Source organism: Oryctolagus cuniculus, chromosome 2 (assembly GCF_051225735.1).
Source record: "Oryctolagus cuniculus isolate XC-2025 breed Fujian yellow rabbit chromosome 2, ASM5122573v1, whole genome shotgun sequence".
In the NCBI taxonomy this organism is placed as follows: domain Eukaryota; kingdom Metazoa; phylum Chordata; class Mammalia; order Lagomorpha; family Leporidae; genus Oryctolagus; species Oryctolagus cuniculus.
The window spans coordinates 177090376-177104042 of NC_142868.1; the positions used below are offsets into that span (position 1 = coordinate 177090376).

Below are 13667 nucleotides of genomic sequence, written 5' to 3' on the forward strand. Positions count from 1 at the left end.
AGAGTTAAAGAGAAAGAGAGGGGGACAGAAAGTGAGAAATCTTCTATTTGCTGGTCACCCTCCAAATGACTGCAATGGCCTGGCTGGACTAGGCTGAAGCCAGGAGCCTGGAACTCCATCCAGATCTCCCATGCAGGTGGCATGTGTTCAGGAACTTGATTGGGCCATCTTCGGCTGCTTCCTCAGCTGCATTAGCCGAGAGTTGAGTTGGAAATGCAGCCCTGGTTCATAAGGGGTGGCTGGGGACCCGGATTCTAATATGTGTACAGTTTTCTTGTGACACATCAGAGCAAGGTCACCGTCCTTCCTGTAGGACCCTGAGCAGCAGGGGTGGCCTGAGCACCGGCTGAGGGAGGGTTGTGGACAGCCACAGCCCAGTGCTGATGACAATGTTACCTACACCCAGTCAGTGCCCAAGGCGCAGCAAGTGGCCATGTAGACACAGGTGGTAGGCATGGAGGCTTCAGCAGGCCTCAGCCACACAGCTGGCAGCGGATCAGTGAAGGACACAGAGCCTCAGTGCAGGGGAAGCTGTGTGCTGCATCTGGGAGTGTTTGGATGTGAGGGCCATGGCCTGTTCCCGTGACTGCCATGCCATTAATGTGAGGTGTGTCCGGCTTTATGACCCTGGGCCTGATTCTCTGGAAAACGCAAATCACTGAGAGTTGACCCCTAAAGTGCACAGGAGGGAGAGCATGAACAGGCCAAGCTTTCCTCCAATAAACGGCCCCCTGGAGCTGCGCAGAGCCCTCTCTAAAGACCCCCTTTGCTTTTTTTTTTTTTTTTTTTGACAGAGTGGACAGTGAGAGAGAGAGACAGAGAGAAAGGTCTTCCTTTGCCGTTGGTTCACCCTCCAATGGCCGCCGCAGCTAGCGCACTGTGGCCATCGCACCGTGCTGATCCTTAGGCAGGAGCCAGGTGCTTCTCCTGGTCTCCCATGCGTTGCAGGGCCCAAGCACTTGGGCCATCCTTCACTGCGCTCCCTGGCCACAGCAAAGAGCTGGACTGTAAGAGGGGCAACCGGGACAGAATCTGGTGCCCTGACCGGGACTAGAACCCAGTGTGCCAGCACCCCAAGGCGGATGATTAGCCGAGTGAGCCACGGCGCCGGCCTCCCCATTGCATTTTTTTTTTTTTTGACAGGCAGAGTGGACAGTAAGAGAGAGAGACACAGAGAAAGGTCCCACTGTTTTTTACAAAAGTTTTTCTTTTTTTTTTTTTAAATTTACTTGAAGGGCAGAGTTAAAGAGAAAGAGAGGGGGACAGAAAGTGAGAACTCTTCCATTTGCTGGTCACCCTTCAAATGACCGCAATGGCCTGGCTGGACCAGGCTGAAGCCAGGAGCCTGGAACTCCATCCAGATCTCCCATGCAGGTGGCTCGGGCTCAAGTACTTAGTTGGGCCATCTTCAGCTGCTTCCTCAGATGCATTAGCAAAGAGTTGAGTTGGAACTGCTGCCCTGGTTCATAAGGGGCAGCTGGGGACCTAGATTCTAATATGTGTGCGGTTTTCTTCTGACACATCAGAGCAAGGTCACCGTCCTTCCTGTAGGACCCTGAGCAGCAGGGGTGGCCTGGGCACAGGCTGAGGGAGGGTCGGGGACAGCCAAAGCCCAGTGCCGAAGACAATGGTACCTACACCCAGTCAGTGCCCAAGGCTCAACAAGTGGCCGTGTAGACAAGGTGGTTGGCATGGAGGCTTCGGCAGGTCTCAGCCACACAGCTGGCAGCGGATCAGTGAAGGACACAGAGCCTCAGTGCAGGGGAAGCTATGTGCTGCATCTGGGAGTGTTTGGATGTGAGGGCCATGGCCCGTTCCCGTGACTGCCATGCCATTAACGTGAGGTGTGTCCAGCTTTATGACCCTGAGCCTGAATTCTCTGGAAAACACAAATCACTGAGAGTTGACCCCTAAAGTGCACAGGAGGTAGAGCATGAAAAGTCCAAGGTTTCCTCCAATAAACGGCCCCCCTGGAGCTGAGCAGAGCCCTCTCTACAGACCCCCATTGCTTTTTACAAGTTTTTCTTTTTTTCTTTTTAATTTACTTGAAGGGCAGAGTTAAAGAGAAAGAGAGGGGGACAGAAAGTGAGAAATCTTCTATTTGCTGGTTACCCTCCAAATGACCGCAATGGCCTGGCTGGACCAGGCTGAAACCAGGAGCCTGGAACTCCATCCAGATCTCCAATGCAGGTGGCACGGGCTCAAGTACCTGGTTGGGCCATCTTCGGCTGCTTCCTCAGCTGCATTAAGAGAGTGGAGTTGGAATTGCAGCCCTGGTTCATAAGGGGCTGCTGGGGATCCAGATTCTAATATGTGTGCGGTTTTCTCAGAGCAACATCACCCTCCTTCCTGTAGGACCCTGAGCAGCAGGGGTGGCCTGGGCACCGGCTGAGGGAGAGTCGAGGACAGCCACAGCCCAGTGCTGATGACAATGGTACCTACACCCAGTCAGTGCCCAAGGAGCAACTGAGGCATACAAGGCTCAAGTGGCCGTGTAGACACAGGTGGTAGGCATGGATGCTTCGGCAGGCCTCAGCCACACAGCTGGCAGCGGATCAGTGAAGGACACAGAGCCTCAGTGGCAGGGGAAGCTGTGTGCTGCATCTGGGAGTGGTGGGATGTGAGGGGCATGGCCCGTTCCCGTGACTGCCATGCCATTAACGTGAGGTGTGTCCAGCTTTATGACCCTGGGCCTGATTTCTCTGGAAAATGCAAATCACTGAGAGTTGACCCCTAAAGTGCACAGGAGGGAGAGCATGAACAGGCCAAGGTTTCCTCCAATAAACGGCCCCCTGGAGCTGCGCAGAGCCCTCTCTACAGACCCCCATTGCTTTTTACAAGTTTTTATTTCTTTCTTTTTAATTTACTTGAAGGGTTGAGTTAAAGAGAAGGAGAGGGGGACAGAAAGTGAGAAATGTTCTGTTTGCTAGTCACCCTGCAAATGACCACAATGGCCTGGCTGGACCAGGCTGAAGCCAGGAGCCTGGAACTCCATCCAGATCTCCCATGCAGGTGGCTTGGGCTCAAGTACTTGGTTGGGCCATCTTCGGCTGCTTCCTCAGCTGCATTAGCCGAGAGTTGAGTTGGAAATGCAGCCCTGGTTCATAAGGGGTGGCTGGGGACCCGGATTCTAATATGTGTACGGTTTTCTTGTGACACATCAGAGCAAGGTCACCGTCCTTCCTGTAGGACCCTGAGCAGCAGGGGTGGCCTCGGCACTGGCTGAGGGAGGGTCAAGGACAGCCACAGCCCAGTGGTGATGACAATGGTACCTACACCCAGTCAGTGCGCAAGGCTCAACATGTAGCCATGTAGACAAGGTGGTTGCCATGGAGGCTTCAGCAGGCCTCAGCCACACAGCTCCCAGCGGATCAGTGAAGGACACAGAGCCTCAGTGGAGGGGAAGCTGTGTGCTGCATCTGGGAGTGTTTGGATGTGAGGGCCATGGCCTGTTCCCGTGACTGCCATGCCATTAACGTGAGGTGTGTCCGGCTTTATGACCCTGGGCCTGTTTCTCTGGAAAACGCAAATCACTGAGAGTTGACCCCTAAAGTGCACAGGAGGGAGAGCATGAAAAGTCCAAGGTTTCCTCCAATAAACGGCCCCCCTGGAGCTGAGCAGAGCCCTCTCTACAGACCCCCATTGCTTTATTATTATTGTTATTATTATTTTCACAGGCAGAGTGGACAGTGAGAGAGAGAGAAAGAGAGAAAGGTCTTCCTTTGCTGTTGGTTCACCATCCAATGGCCGCCACGGATGCCGCGCTGAAGCCAGCACACCACGGTGATCCAAAGGCAGGAGCCAGGTATTTCTCCAGGTCTCCCATGGGGTGCAGGGCCCAACACTTGGGCCATCCTCCACTGCACTCCCCGGCCACAGCAGAGAGCTGGCCGGGAAGAGGGGCAACCGGGAAAGAATCTGGCGCCCCGACTGGGACTAGAACCCGGTGTGCTGGCGCCACTAGGCGGAGGATTAGGCTATTGAGCTGCGGCGCCGGCCCCCCATTGCTTTTTACAAAAGTTTTTTTTAATTACCTGAAGGGCAGAGTTAAAGAGAAAGAGTGGGGGACAGAAAGTGAGAAATCTTCTACTTGCTGGTCACCCTCCAAATGACCACAATGGCCTGGCTGGACCAGGCTGAAGCCAGGAGCCTGGAACTCCATCCAGATCTCCCATGCAGGTGGCTCGGGCTCAAGTACTTGGTTGGGCCATCTTCGGCTGCTTCCTCAGGTGCATTAGCAGAGAGTTTGGTTGGAAGTGATGCAACCAGAATGCAACCAGCACCGTTATTGGATGCCACTGTTGAAAGCGAAAGCTTTACTCACTACAGCACCAGCCCTATAAGCCATTATTCTGCACAGTTGTCCCCCACGTGAGCAATTTGGGTACCAAATTCTCCAATGGGTAGATGGTTTCTTTTGAACTCACTGCTCCCAATGACTGCTCTAAACAGATATCTTGTCTGCTATTAGGGGAGAAAAATCTGCATTAGGAAGTGGAAATCCTTCAGATGGTTTTCCTCGAGGCCCCATGTCTAGGTAGGCTCATGGGGGAATGGCATTCTACAGAACTCCCCAACCATGTTTTTTGTTCCAAAACTGACTTTCAAAGGCACTATTAGTAAAATAATTTTGTGCATGTTGCGCAAGTATTTGCTTATTTATTCATTAGCTATATTTATATAATGGGGTCTATGTATTGTTTCCGGTATTTTTAGTTGAAAGTTCTAATAGGGTATTCCCAGGGGTCCCCCTTAATGAACATGAGGGAGGGGCCAGTACTGTGGCATAGTGGGCTAAGCCTCTTCCTGTGGTGCCAGCATCCCATATGGCTGCTTGTTTATGTCCCACCTGCTCCACTTCCAATCCAGCTCTTTGCTAATGGCCTGAGAAAGCAGTGAAAGATGGCCAAGGTGCTTGGTTCCCCGTACCCATATGGGAGACCCATAGCAATCTCCTGGCTCCTGGCTTTAGTCCCAGTCCTTGTGGCCATTTAGGGAGTGAACCAGCAGATGGAAGACCTTTGTCTCTCCCTTTGTCTGTAGCTATGCCTCTCAAATAAATAAAATCTTTTTCCAATTATGTGAGAGAGATGAGCAAGCAGTGTGATCCTCACTTCACAGATAAGGAAACCAGGACTCAGAGGGAAGGGACTTGTCCAGGTCATAGAATCAAAACTCATAGACCTCAGGTGAAAACACGCTTCTAGTCAGGCAGGCGGCTCCCCCCGGCCCAGCGTGCCATCTCCCAGGCTGGTCACAACCACACTGTGCAGGGGCACACGTTCATCTGTCCTTGTTACTATTCATCTCTTCTACCCCAGCACAGTGTGGGGATGGATGCGTCCTAAATATTCCCACCAGTTCAACATTTCTCCTTGCTTTGCTGCCTTTACCCTGCTTCCTTCAGCATAGGGGAAACCAGGTTGGCAGGAAGCATTTGCTGCCTGTTTATCTCTTTCTTCTGGATCTGCCAGCTGAGAGGCTGTACAAACTTTCCCTAGATCTTACTATGTCCAAGGAGTAAGGGATTCTGCAACTAGGAGCTGACATTTTGGCACAGTGGGTTAAACAGCTGCATGCCAAGCTGTCAGCCCATATTGGTGGGCTGGTTCAAGTACTAACTTCTCTGCTTCCAATCCAGCTTCCTGCTAGTGCACCTGGAAAAGCAGCAGAAGATGGTCTAAGGACCTGGGCTTCTGCCATCCATGGAGGAGACCCAGATGGTGTTCCAGGCTCCTGGCTCTGACCTGCCCCAGCCCCAGCAGTTGTGGCCATTTTGGGGGTGAACCAGCAGATGGAGGATCTCTCTCTCTCCCCTCTGCTCCCCCCATCACTCTACCTTTAAAATAAATCGATCATTAAAATGGATACTCTGCTCTCTTCTCTAGGAAGAAGATGCTGGCTCAGGAGAAAGCACCTGATTCATGTGCTAGAGTGGGCACACTCGATGAGAGGCACAGGGCTCAGAGCTTTCCTGGGTGAGGATGGCACATGGAGGCAGGCTGCTACCCTGAGTCTTTTCTCAGCACATCCTGTGTGCTGAGGGAAAACACCAAATCCCTGAAGCGGGAGGAAAGTGAAGAAATGGAAAGATCTGGAACCATTGAAAACCACAAACAAGGCAGCCAAGAAATCAGCAGTTCAAGGTCACAGGGGGTGAAGGGGGAATCAGGGGTTATGGGGAGGCTCTGGGGATCTTGCTAATAAAAAAAATCAGTACCTCTCTCTCTCCCTCTGAGAGTTGCTGGCATCACTGTTTAACTAAGGTGGAGCATTAGCACCTGGTGTGCCCATATAAGGAAGAGCCGAAGAGGCAGACACCAGCAGCTGCCAGCCCTGCCGGTCTGCTGGCCGTTCTTCCCCTGAGACTGCCGCCCTCACCTGCCGGACCTCTCTCTCTGCCTGTCCTCTCTGCCACTCTCCATCCCGCGGAAGTGCTGCAGCTCAGCCTGTGGGCCTGCTCCGTCCCGAGCCAGCTCCCTGCAGGAAGGCTGCTGTCGGCACCCAGCAGACACACGTGTCTGGGAGTCAGGTACGGACTGAGTGGTGGTCTCCAGGAGCTCGGGGTCAGGACAGTCCTCCAAATGGTGCTGGCCTCCAAGTTGCTCCTGAGAGCTTCTTTAGCTCACAGCAGCTGAGGCCCCACCCTCAGTGGGATGTGGAAACTGGGGATGTGGAGGCAGATGGTCCAAGGATGGGCTCTAGGAAAAACCAAGAGATGAGTTAGTTTTCTAAGAGAAGCTCCTGTAAACTATGCAGTTGTGGTAGCCTGGATGTCAGTCATTGAGCTGCCTTTGCTATCTGCTCAAAGTGACAACCTGGAGGGCTATGTTGACCGTAAGGGACACCCTGATGGTGGCCATCCTGTGCTCTTGGTTCACTGATGTATGGCCTCTGACATATAGTAGGTGTTTAAGAAATATTTGGTCAAAGGAATAATGAGTCCAGCCCGTTGTTTTCTAATTATTTAGCTTAACAGTTATATGAGAGACATTGAAAAATGTGAGTTTATCACAAAAGGCAGGTCGCTGTCACTTCAGAGGGTCAGGTGGTCCCTACACCCCACCAGCTGTGTCACTGTCTCATTCCTGTGTTTCTGCAGCTGTTGAACCTGCGTGACCTCTGAGATAGGATGCTGTTCTCAGGGAGACAGTTCTAGCTGGATAGCTCGACCCCAAACTAACCAGATTAGAGCAAAGGCAGTGTTTCCCCTCTGTAGTTCCAGCTGGGCTGCCCTGTTTGTCCTGGGTCACACACAGAACACTGCTAACCCCCAAGTGGGGTTTGCTGGGTCTTTAGTCAGCAGATTCTCTGGAGCTCTCCCACCCTGTACCCAGCTTGACGGAACCTCTGTTTTACTTTGCAGGGGTATGGGACGGGGGCAGGTAGCAGCTGCAGAAAGCCTTATGTATTTGTATCCTTGCATTGATTGATGAGTATACAGTAATCTACTTATTGTATAATAGGTAAGAGTTACATGTAGCATCAGCTCATTACCCCCAGTTTGTAGATGGAAAGCTGACTTACTGCCAAGTTCATGCCAGATGCAAATGACAGAGCTAGGGTTCTGTTGTGCCTGGTAGTCTGTCTTGTCCCTTGGTTACTTAATTATATTCAAGGATCCACTTGGAAGAATGCCTTAGCAGAAAAGCTGCTAACAAATACAGAAATTAGTGACTCACCTGCCACCCTGAGGGCATGCTTGATGTCAAGCTCTGTGTTAGCAGTGTGGCTTCAGGCATGTTTCTGAGCATCCCTTGGTCCTAGATTGTTAATATCATTGTTAATATCATTGTTAATATTCTCTGGACATGGTGCAAAACTCTATTGTTTCCTGGAATCACCTCTTTCCCATGAGAAAGCCAGGAAGAGGTCTTCAAGTGGGCTGGTCCATGCCACCACTGCTCACTCTTGGGAAGAAGTCAGGGTGAGCACATCTCAACCCCTCAAAGCTTAGCCTGGTGAGAAAGCCTAAGAACACACAGATGTTAGAACAGAATCCAGAGAAGACTGTTAATTTCTTACCACCCCTGGAACTCAATTTATTTTCCTTCTTTTTAAGATTTATTTTATTTATTTGAAAGGCAGAGTTGCAGACAGACAGACAGACACACACACACAGAGAGAGAGAAAGAGAGAGAGAGAGAGAGAGATCTTCCATCTTCTGATTCACTCTGTGAATGGCCACAATGGCCAGGGCTGGGCCCAGCCAGGAGCCAAAAGTTTCATTCAGGTCTCCCATGTGGGTGCAGGGGCCCATGCACTTGGGCCATCTTCCACTGCTTTCCCAGGCCATTAGCAGAGAGCTGGATCAGAAATAGAACATCCGAGAATTAAACCAGTGCCCATATGGGATACCGGCATTGCAGGCAGCGGCTTAACCCATTACACTACAATGCCAGCCCCGGGACTCTGTTTCTTGAACAAGTATTTCTAAATCAGGACACCCAGAACATGAATTCTCGGCGTTGTTGCTGGGAACTCATTGATATAAAGTTTCTTTGATCAAATATTTGAACAGATGTTGCCTCCTCCTTTTCCCTCCTTGGAGACTCATGATTCAGATTTGTACATAAAGGCCCTGAGAAGACCAAAACAAAGGCATCGGCTGACCTGAGAGCACCAGCACTTTCCAGAACCACTGGTTGGAAGCACTGATTGGGGTCCTAGTGGCTCTGGGCTGTCTCTCTCTGTCTTGATCCCGAGTTCTCAGGGGACCTTCCCGGATTATGCACTACTTTTTGCTTTGCACAAACCTTTCTGAAAAGGAACAAGATATATATTGTGATATGGTGGGAGGCTGCAGGGTACATGGAAAGCTCACTAATCTGCAAAGTCAACAAACAGGAAAGCTCAGCCAAGCCTTGCTTCCTTGTCTTCATAATGAAAACAGAGGAATAAGGCACCCCAGGGGAACTCCCAGCCCCTTGTAACCTGGGATGTTCAGATAAAAGGGAGCAAAGAGTGCCCCTTACCCTCCTTACCTCGTCCTGAGTCTGTGGTTCAGACAATGGGTTGCTTCTACATTACTGGACCAAAAGAGGGCCAGGCCTCTGGCGTCAACATCCTTGTCCACCAAATAAGCCCTCAGGGACCTTTGGAACTGAGAGTGTCCATGACCTTGAAAGGAACAGCCCTTCCACCAGCACTGGGCCCTTGGCTGAAGGCTGGGTCAGCCCTGCCGTGCCCACCTCCTCTGCCTGTGGTTCAGGACCTGCCAGGAACTCCCACTCAGCTCAAGGACTAAGCTAGATCCCATCATGCCTATGCACCAAAGACGCACAGAGCCGTTGTCTCCATCATTTATGAGCGCATGTCTGCCTACAGGAGCTGCAGTATCTTCCCACCAAGGGCACAAGGCAGGAGAGGTCATGGGCTCCCAAGCCATTGGACTGGGGGCCCCAGTCCTCTTAGTCAACCACTCTGTCTGCTCCCCAGTCTAATCTGTAGCCAGGAGCTGCTGCCAACCTGCTGAGCTTCCTCACTAAGCTTCATCTCCCGTAGCCCCAGCTTCCTCGCGGGAACTGAAGAGGCTTTCAGATGGCATTGCCTGTGGGACACATGCAGGCCAGAGGCTTTCTGAATAGGCTGGTTGCTGTGACCGGTGGCCTGGCCTGGGCACCTCGCTATAGCCCAGGGACTGTCTCCCCCTGCACTGCCTTGGAACCCTTGCCTGCTCCCTCAGCCAGGTCACGTTCCCCAAGTGGGCTTAGGACTTGCTATGGCTCACTGACCGCCTCACCTGTTCTGGAATGCAGTCCAGGTAGGGGGAAGGTCAGAGGGTTCTCGTGACCCAGTGCCCGTCTCTCCTCACCCTGCTCTTCTCTGCTACCCTTCTGATTCTCACGCTGCCGCCCCGCCCACACCGGCACGCACATTGACACAATTGTGCTTGAAGTTCATGCTCTTTTGTGCTGCTCTTTCACATAGGTACTACAGAAAAGTTCTTGGTTGTTTGTGTTCTATTTGAGATGCAGAGAGATGGTTGGGGGAGGGGAGGAAGAGAGAAATGGATTGATCCCATCTGCTGCTTCACTCCCCAGATGCCTTCAATGTCTGCTGTGCAGGCTGAGGCAATGAACCAGGAACTTGATGGGGTTCTCCCATGTGGGTGGTAGGGACCCAACTTCTTGGGTCATCACTGCTGCCTCCCAGGGTGTGCACTTAGCAGGAGGCTGGAATCTGAAATAGAGCCAGGATTGAACCAGGCACTCCAATATGTGGTAATGGGATACAGGCATCCCATAGGCAGCTTAACACAGGCCCAGTGCCTGCCCCTAACTCTTATATTTGAAGACTTTCCCCTCCCGTGTACACACACTGTCCCGGTTCCCAGAGATATGACCTTACGTGTTCCATAGAAGCTTTCTTTCAAAAAAAATCTCAGAACAAGGAAGTTGATCTGGGCCTCCCTGGGAGCCACTGTCAGGTATCCCTGAGCTCCTGGGGGAGATGGCTGCTGGGCTGCTGGCACTACTGGCTCTCTCTCCCACCCCTGGCACATCCAGGCCACAGTAGGAAGAGCCATCAGCAAAGTTGGAACCAGGCTCCCTGTCCAAGGTTGGATTCCTTGCCTCTGTGACCTCCACCCAGCCTGAGATGCCCAAAGTGACCAGACTGGGATGCCTGAGGTCATGGCCAGAGGCCCAGTGCTGGCCCTGCCATACTTGTCTCTCCCCTGTGCCATGGCCAGAGGCAGCGCTCTGGGGTGGGATCTTTTGAGAGCTCCACCTGGAAGTCACAGCGATTGTGTTCTGTCTTCCTGCTGTGCGTTGGTGGCCACATCTGATGGTAGGCACGCGTGGTGATTGTGGCCCATGGGGTGCTGGAAGCGCATGAGAATGGGTATCCTCCCTGGCTCTCATCATTTCTGCATCTTGGCCTCTCCTCCGTCCTCTGCCTCAGTCTCTGTCTCCACTGACTGCTGTCCCTGGCTTGCTCTCTCTGTCTCTCGGCCTCTCTGGTTGAGACTCCCTGCCATCTTGCCTTTCTCTGTGTGGTCCCTCTGTCTTTATCCCAGCCATTGTCTATTTTTCTTTGTCTCCCATACAATGAAACCTGACACAGTAGGCTAAGAGCGAATCCTTAAGAACAAATGGACTATCTAAATGAATCCTCAGCTGCAAATAACCTTTTTAAAAAAGAAAGAAAAATGTAAGGAAAAAGGACGCCAGGGCCTGTTCTCTCTGGTGAATGCCTTTGGGAAGTGAGCAGCTTGGAGCCTGGGTCCTGCCTGTGGTCTCTATCTGAACGAGGGACCTGTGCGACCCAACAATTTAACTTGATCATGGCAGGCCCCAAGCTCCTAAACCTAATCCGATTCCAAGAAAACATGAATCTGCTTAGTGGGAAGCACATCCCTTCTTCATGGGTGAAAAAATAAATCTATGCCCAGAAATATTAACTGTTGGTGCTCCTGAGACACATATAGTTCTAGAACCCAGAAATGTTACTCTGCCGTGTCCAAAGGCTACAGCAGACAGTCTGCTAGAGAGCTATAGAACCTGGGAAGAGTGCTCTGTGTTGGGTGTAGGCTGCAGCGGAAGGTAGACTCAAGACAGTTTCCTCTGTGAAATTCCATCTTCTTGGTTTTTTTTTTTTAGATTTATTTATTTATTTGAAAGTCAGAGTTACACACACACACAGAGAGAGAGAGAGAGAGGTGTTTCATCTGCTGGTTCACTCCCCAGCTGGCCGCAGTGGCCAGAGCTGCACCAATCCAAAGCCAGGAGCCAGGACCTTCTTCCGAGTCTCCCATGTGGGTGCAGGGGCCCAAGGACTTGGGGCATCTTCCACTGCTTCCTAGGCCACAGCAGAGAGCTGGATCGGAAATGGAGCAGCCAGGTCTTGAACCGGCACCCATATGGGATGCCGGCGCTTCAGGCCAGGGCATTAACCTGCTGTGCCACACTGCTGGCCCCCATTTTCTTGGTTTTGAGATCATTTGGAATCTTAATTCTGCCATCTGTTGGTTAAAGGTTATTCTTGTATTTTTATTATTCAAAATGCTGAAAGACTTGAAAAGGATCTTCATTTTCATTTCAATATCTTCTTCCACAAGTAAGATGAAATGTTGAACAGAGCAGGACAAGGAGAGCTCTGTGACTGTTACAGTGCAATGGTTCCAGGATAAGTCAGAATCATTAATCTATCATCTCTGGGTCAAGTAGAAAATTCTACTCACTGCACTATACTTACTATGCTACAGTGCACTGCTGTACTACATGTTATACAACCCATCCCGTTTTACCATCTTACAGGTAGAGGGCATGGGAGCTAAAATTAAAAAAAAGAAAGAAAGAAAGAAAAGGAAATATCTGTGTGTATCAGTATTGCTGCAAAGATAGTTTTGTAAAACTTTTTAAAAGCAAATGTTTTACATATTTTTGTCTTTCTCCAAAGTAGGGACTCTATTTAGGGGTGTGAGTAGGGAGGAGAAGTGGAGGGAAATTAAATACTTGGCTTTAATGAGATTATTACCTGTTTTTAGAAATACCAGCATTATTTCCTAACAAACACTTAAAAATATCTCTTTGCAGTTCCATCACAAAATTTGGCTATGAATACCAAGCTTCTTAAAAATATTATTTAGAACTATAAAAAATTTAAATCAGTGTTTTAGAAAAATGTGAATCACAAATAAATGTTCTATTTTTTAGAAAGACTCACAATGTTTCTTTTATTAAGTAAATTGTGTTCCTGGCTGCTACATGGGACACCTGGATTGTGTTCTTGGCTCCCACCTTTGGCCAAAACACTCATCCATTGTGGGCACTTGAGGAGTGAGCCAGCAGACACGGATGCTTGCTCTTTAAGAAATAAATAAATATCTGAAAACAAAGATGAACATTTGGCTCAGCTTCTAAAAGTTAAACTGATAATTGCTTGTAATACATTTCTATCTGTGTGAAGTGGAGGATATCTGTTCATCAGTAGACACTGTAAAAATGAACAGGATAAACCTGAGTGGGAGAAGATACTGGTAACACAACCAATGAAAGACAAATGTCCAGTGTAGGGGAAGAATTCCTACAAATCAATAAATAAAAGACAACACAGGGGACAAATGGGTGTAAGATATAAGTATTCATTTCACCAGACAGGGAACGGTGAATGGGGAAGAAACATATTGAAAGATACTCAATCTTCACAGTAATCAGGGAAACAATTTAAGACCATAGGGGGTTGCCCTTTCCACTCTCTAGACGGATACAAATAAGAAGCTTGCCAATACCAAGGGTGAATGAGGATTTATTGCAATGGGACCTCTTACAGCACTGGTGAGGTTAAAAACTGGCACAGCCTTGGAAATATTAAATGTTGGCATACTTGGCGAGGCAGAGTCTGTGTGTACCCTAAACCTGGAAATTCCACTCCTGGGAATGTGACCTAGAAAACAGCAGGTGTGCCCAAGAACATTTACAGCATGCTTTTTCAATAAAACACAGGAGAAGATTATTAAACATCCAAGGACTGGCGATAGTTAGTTGTACAGAAGAGGAAGTGAGTGAAATCTAGCTATTATTAACCTGGTGGGGTTAAAAAAAAGAGTTGCTGATGCATAAGTTGTATATTTAACTTTTAGGCAACTTTAGTTGTAACTGACTTACAATAACTGAACATAACCTGTACACCTTGGTGAGTTTTTACACATGTGAAACATCACC

General features: G+C 49.9%; 1 protein-coding gene across 1 annotated transcript in view; it reads left to right on the forward strand.

The window, feature by feature from the left end:
* The first annotated feature begins 6325 nt into the window (after window positions 1-6325).
* LOC100344894 (calpain-13) overlaps window positions 6326-13667 on the forward strand; it is a 63226-nt gene continuing 55884 nt past the window's right edge. The window contains exon 1 of the mRNA XM_070069722.2: window positions 6326-6532. The gene's annotated coding sequence lies outside the window, so the exon portion shown is untranslated. The remainder of the gene's footprint in view (window positions 6533-13667) is intronic.